Raw genomic sequence first — 6859 nt, 5'->3', positions numbered from 1 at the left:
TATCCCGCACGCATGCGCGTCAATATCTGCTTCAAATGCACTCTGACGTGCACATAGCCTACAATCGGATCCAACCTTACACGCACCGTTTAAACGGTCTTAATACAATGTTTTGTGTCGCGTAATAATCAGAATATATATATATACAGTGTTGGGCTAGTTACTCAAAGAATGTAATATATTAGGCATTACTAGTTATTCCTTTCAAAAGTAATATTGTTACTTTACTTGTTACTTTCTGGCAACAGTAATTACACTACTACCCAGTCAGCAAACAAATTTGGCCCAGATTTGGCATGCATCTGGCACAGCTGGCATTCATCCGGCACAGGCATACAGCATGTGGGCCAAACATGGCCCGGGTTTGGCAGAGGTGGTACCGGGTTTAAGACGGCACACAAGACATGGGCCAGATGTCAAATGTTGTATTTGGCCCAGATGTCAAATGTAGATATGTGGGCCACATAAGTATTGCCGATCTTGACCCACATTTAAAATCCATTTCAAATATTTTTGACTAAAATCCCAATGTTTTCCCATACAGAAAGGTAATATATTCACATATATGTGAAACACTGTTAAATATATTTTGAAAATATATTTTGAAAATGCATGACATAAAACTCATGTTGTGTGTTATTATGTGTTTACTTGTATGCAAAATTATATTCATACCTCATATGATATTATATAATATATGATATTATATAGTATATTATAGAATAGTATATTCTGTTGTTTTATATATATATATACAGTGAGGAAAATAAGTATTTGAACACCCTGCTATTTTGCAAGTTCTCCCACTTAGAAATCATAGAGGGGTCTGAAATTGTCACCGTAGGTGCATGTCCACTGTGAGAGACATAATCTAAAAAAAAAAAATCCAGAAATCACAATGTATGATTTTTTAACTATTTATTTGTATCATACAGCTGCAAATAAGTATTTGAACACCTGTCTATCAGCTAGAATTCTGACCCTCAAAGACCTGTTAGTCTGCCTTTAAAATGTCCACCTCCACTCCATTTATTATCCTAAATTAGATGCACCTGTTTGAGGTCGTTAGCTGCATAAAGACACCTGTCCACCCCATACAATCAGTAAGAATCCAACTACTAACATGGCCAAGACCAAAGAGCTGTCCAAAGACACTAGAGACAAAACTGTACACCTCCACAAGGCTGGAAAGGGCTACAGGAAATTGCCAAGCAGCTTGGTGAAAAAGGTCCACTGTTGGAGCAATCATTAGAAAATGGAAGAAGCTAAACATGACTGTCAATCTCCCTCGGACTGGGGTTCCATGCAAGATCTCACCTCGTGGGGTCTCAATGATCCTAAGAAAGGTGAGAAATCAGCCCAGAACTACACGGGAGGAGCTGGTCAATGACCTGAAAAGAGCTGGGACCACCGTTTCCAAGGTTACTGTTGGTAATACACTAAGACGTCATGGTTTGAAATCATGCATGGCACGGAAGGTTCCCCTGCTTAAACCAGCACATGTCCAGGCCCGACTTAAGTTTGCCAATGACCATTTGGATGATCCAGAGGAGTCATGGGAGAAAGTCATGTGGTCAGATGAGACCAAAATATAACTTTTGGTCATAATTCCACTAAACGTGTTTGGAGGAAGAAGAATGATGAGTACCATCCCAAGAACACCATCCCTACTGTGAAGCATGGGGTGGTAGCATCATGCTTTGGGGTGTTTTCTGCACATGGGACAGGCGACTGCACTGTATTAAGGAGAGGATGACCGGGGCCATGTATTGCGAGATTTTGGGGAACAACCTCCTTCCCTCAGTTAGAGCATTGAAGATGTGTCGAGGCTGGGTCTTCCAACATGACAATGACCAAGCACACAGCCAGGATAACCAAGGAGTGGCTCTGTAAGAAGCATATCAAGGTTCTGGCGTGGCCTAGCCAGTCTCAGACCTAAACCCAATAGAGAATCTTTGGAGGAGCTCAAATTCCGTGTTTCTCAGTGACAGGTCAGAAACCTGACTGATCTAGAGAAGATCTGTGTGGAGGTGGGCCAAAATCCCTCCTGCAGTGTGTGCAAACCTGGTGAAAAACTACAGGAAACGTTTGACCTCTGTAATTGCAAACAAAGGCTACTGTACCAAATATTAACATTGATTTTCTCAGGTGTTCAAATACTTATTTGCAGCTGTATCATACAAATAAATAGTTAAAAAATCATACATTGTGATTTCTGGATTTTTTTTTTTTAGATTATGTCTCTCACAGTGGACATGCACCTACGATGACAATTTCACACCCCTCCATGATTTCTAAGTGGGAGAACTTGCAAAATAGCAGGGTGTTCAAATACTTATTTTCCTCACTGTATATTCATCTGCCATTCATCCGGCACTGGCATACAGCATGTGGGCCAAACATGGCCCGGGTTTGGCAGAGGTGGTACCGGGTTTAAGACGGCACACAAGACTGAAGCCATTCTAGTAGGCACCCCACACCAGATCCAGACATCTGTAATTTCAAGTATTAACTTTTCTGGCAAAAATACTCCACTCTCAACATCAGTTATTAATTTGGGTGTTAAAATGGACTCTCATCTCACCTTTGAGGCTCATGTTAATCAACTGTGCAAGACTTCCTTTTTCCATTTTAGGAATATTGCTAGACTTCGTCCAATGCTCATTCTAGCAGATGCGGAAAAGCTTGTCCATGCCTTTGTTTCCTCCAGGCTGGACTACTGTAATGCGCTCCTCATTAGGATCCCTGGCAAAAGCCTACAGAAATTGCAGTACATTCAGAATAGTGCTGCTAGGATCCTGATGAGGGCGCACAAATACGATCATATCACACACATTTTAAAATCACTACATTGGCTTCCTGTTTCATTCAGGATTGTTTACAAGGTCTCTCTCCTTACCCATCAGTGCATCCATGGCGACGCCCCATCATATCTTAAGGAACTCCTTACTCCACAAACTTCCAAACGTACACTCCGTTCTGCTTCAACATGTATTTTAAAAGTCCCTAGGACCAAGCTTCGCACTATGGGAGATCGGGCTTTCTGCTCAGCTGCTCCAAGTCTGTGGAATGCTCTTCCTGATCATTTACGGACTCCACAACCTGTCAATGTTTTTAAACGTGGTCTCAAAACCTACCTTTTTAGCAAAGCCTTTGATTGAATTTTTGTATATATTTTGTAATATTTCTTCTTGTTTTAATCTGTAGCACTTTGGGATTCTGTGTGAATATAAAGTGCATTATAAATAAAATTTATTATTATTATTATTACACAAGACATGGGCCAGATGTCAAATGTAGATATGTGGGCCACATAAGTATTGCCGATCTTGACCCACATTTAAAATCCATTTCAAATATTTTTGACTAAAATGCCAATGTTTTCCCATACAGAAAGGTAATATATTCACATATATGTGAAACACTGTGAAATACATTTTGAAAATATATATTTAAAATGCATAACATAAAGCTCATATTGTGTGTTTAATTGTGTTTACATGTGAAATTATATCCATGCCTCATATGATATGATATGATACTGTATGTTATATTATAGAATAGTATATCCTGTTGTTTTATTTATATACAACTGACTTCAAACAATGTTTTGCATTCACTGCTTTCATATTATCATTCAATTTACAGTTTGATGTAGGCCTACTAAACAATACATGATGAAGTTTCAGGACATTTTATTTTACTTTTATGTACTATTTATGTAAATGTGTAACTTTGATGTGTTTTAGGCCATGCTGGCCAATCAGAAGCCTGAAAACGTTTCCAGTAGGCGGAGATAACTGCGCAGGCTCCGACGTCACAAGCCTAAAACTCTGGTTTCGCGGTCTACACGATAACACTGCAACCGGGGTTTTTGAAAATCTTCACCCTGGCAGGAGTTTTTCAAATGTTCGGTTTCAGTGACCTGGTACAGCGTTTGCGTGAGGATGAACGGCCAAACCGCATTGAAAAAGCTGCTGTTTTGAAAATAACCGCGTTCGTGTGGACGGCCAATGAGCGCGCGCGTTGAGCATTCAAATTGCATTTAAACTGGAGCGGAGGAGGTTACCATGGTAACAGGGCATCAACTCACTCAGCTGACAAGTAGCAAGAGGCTGTCTCTCTGCTGTTTTCACTGCTTTCAGGTAAGTTTAGTCCCTAAAGTTACACAAATAATACATACAACCGTTCCTGACACTTTCTTACATGTAATTGACACGTTTCTGTTGAATCTTTACTTTACAGGAGTGGTTTAGTGTCTTCAAAACGACTGTTAGCATCAGAGGCTAACAATTAGAGGTAAGCTAACTTATAGATTTGAGCTCTTATTAATGAACGTTTGAGTTTTTAAGCACCTTTTATGTGTAGATGAGCAGCTTTGATAGTTTTGTAAATGTTTTGCTGATACTTTGTCAATAGATAAATGGAAGTCACTATAAGCTAATTAATTTATCCTAAAAGTCTGCACTGTGGGGTCAATCAGTGACGTCACTTACATGAACTAATGGGCTGAAACTATTTCAAACACGTTTTGAACTTTCATTGCAAACAAATATTGATAAACTGTACTGTGATTTCAGGAGCGTCAGAATAAAATACCTAAAACAGGGGAAGTTACAAGAAAATTTGTAATGTGAGCTGCTGACAGAGATACAGGAAACACAGGTGATCTGAGAAATCTTATTAAATAACTTTATATGAATTTTTCACAATATATTTCAACTATATCATCATGCATCTGTAAAACCTAAAAATATGAATTCTGGTATCTTAAGATTTTTTTGTATGTTTTGTATATTATTATTATTATTGCATACCACCTCTGATGTAGTTTGTTTATTTCTAATAATCCTGACATTGTATACTACATTTTGTTGGCTATGTGACATATTGTTCCTATTCTTCCATGCCGATGGCTGTGCTGCAGAGCTGGAGCAGAGCGGATCTCCTGTCGAAGAACATCTCCAAAGCGCCATGAACCGTCTGACTAGTAAGTAAAACCTCAAACATTCAAAAGTTTATCAAATATTCAAAAAAATATATCAAATAAATATCAAATATTTCCCAGATAGCAAGCAGTGTCGCCCCAGATCTGGCCGGATCTGGGCCAACACTATGTTGCTGTCTGGGTTCCTGTATGTCCTACAAGGTCATCTTGTTTAACTTTGCTCTGAGGACACTTCATACACAACAACCTACAGAGGGGTCAATCATAATTAAAAAAAAGACACAGATGATAATAAAAAAGTTCTTTGAAATTAAAATTAACAACGGTAAGACGGAACCAGAGTACTGTGAACGCACCTCTCTTCAAACTGTAATGGTCTGTATGTATATTATTTTCTAAACTTTAAATGTAGTGTAGTTTTTGTTCAAGCAGACTTTGTTGCTTGTGGAAACCTCACGCGAGCCTGAAAGATACTTAAAACTTAAAATATTATTTGCACTCTTGAAGACTGTTCACCAAAGACTAAATTTCAGTCCAGCAGAATTTTCTGCACACTTCACCACCAAGGCCAAAATGAGCATTGTGAATGTAAGAGCCTCACACTACATTGTTTGTTTGAATTGTATTTCAGGGCAGTTCGTGAAGACGGATAACCTGGACAGAAGTCAGTTCAAGATCCAGCCTCCACACCAGACTTCTCACTCACAAGGATTGTCTACTAGATATTATGTGTACTCTTCAGACTTGGGTTCATACAGATATTATTCAGGGACACGAACACTTGAATATTGCAAAAATACCCACCAGGGTAGCGCAGAAGACCACCAGAGCCAGATAGTGGACCACCACAGCGGAGCGAGTCTAACAGGTGGAGCAGAAGACCACCAGAGCCAGACAGCAGACAACCACGGTGGAGCAGACAGAGCAGGAGCCCACAGCAGAGCCTAGGGAGAACGGAGACACAAGGAGAAGACAGAACATGCACAGACACAAGGATAGAGGCAGGGAACACAGAAAGCTCATAATAGGTCTCCATAGCCGTGACAGGACAGAACGAGAGTTCTTTGACGGCCTCCATAGCCGTGACAGGACAGAACGAGAGTTCTTTGACGGTCTCCATAGCCGTGACAGGACAGAACGAGAGTTCTTTGATGGCCTCCATAGCCGTGACAGGACAGAACGAGAGTTCTTTGACGGCCTCCATAGCCGTGACAGGACAGAACGAGAGTTCATTGACGGCCTCCATAGCCGTGAGAGGACAGAACGAGAGTTCATTGACTGATATCGCTGACACCTCTGGAGGTTCTGCGGCGGTTGCCGCCACCTCTGGAGGTTCTACAGTGGTAAACACAGGACACAGGGAGAGTTCAGTAATGGTCTCTTCGACCGCAACACAACAGGCTGAGAGTTCATTGACATACCGCTGACACCTCTGGAGGTTCTGCGGCGGTTGCCGCCACCTCTGGAGGTTCTACAGTGGTAAACACAGGACACAGGGAGAGTTCAGTAATGGTCTCTTCGACCGCAACACAACAGGCTGAGAGTTCATTGCTGGGCGCCACCACCATACGAGGAGCTGAAGTGAGCACCGCCGCTTCGGGAGGTTCTGCAGCATGTACCGCCACCTCTGGAGAAACTGCAGCGGGCACCATCACTTCAGGGAACACAGCAGTGAGCGCCACTACCTCAGGAGGTTCTGCAGCGTCAGCCGCCACCTCTAGAGACATCATAGTGGACGCCGCCACCTCTGGGAGTTCTGTGGTGGTGTATTCAGCCCAAACACACCAAAATGCGATCCCCATCAGGGGAAGCGTTTCAGACAGGGGAATCAGTTCAGGAACAGGAGGGCTAGAGTGAGTGGGTTTGGGGATACCAGCTGTGCGTGCAGACACCAGCGGTGAATCCCTCACA

The 6859-nt window shown here is 41.6% G+C and overlaps 1 long non-coding RNA gene across 1 annotated transcript; it reads left to right on the top strand.

Moving 5' to 3' along the window:
* Positions 1-4060: 4060 nt before the first annotated feature.
* LOC131543301 (uncharacterized) lies at positions 4061-5727 on the top strand. Its single transcript, XR_009271872.1, has 5 exons — positions 4061-4145; positions 4246-4299; positions 4581-4665; positions 4928-4990; positions 5580-5727. It is a non-coding gene; the product is annotated as an uncharacterized LOC131543301 (long non-coding RNA).
* The last annotated feature ends 1132 nt before the right edge of the window (positions 5728-6859 follow it).

This window comes from Onychostoma macrolepis, chromosome 07, assembly GCF_012432095.1.
Source record: "Onychostoma macrolepis isolate SWU-2019 chromosome 07, ASM1243209v1, whole genome shotgun sequence".
Taxonomy (NCBI): Eukaryota; Metazoa; Chordata; class Actinopteri; order Cypriniformes; family Cyprinidae; genus Onychostoma; species Onychostoma macrolepis.
This window is presented reverse-complemented; position numbering and strand designations above follow the sequence as displayed.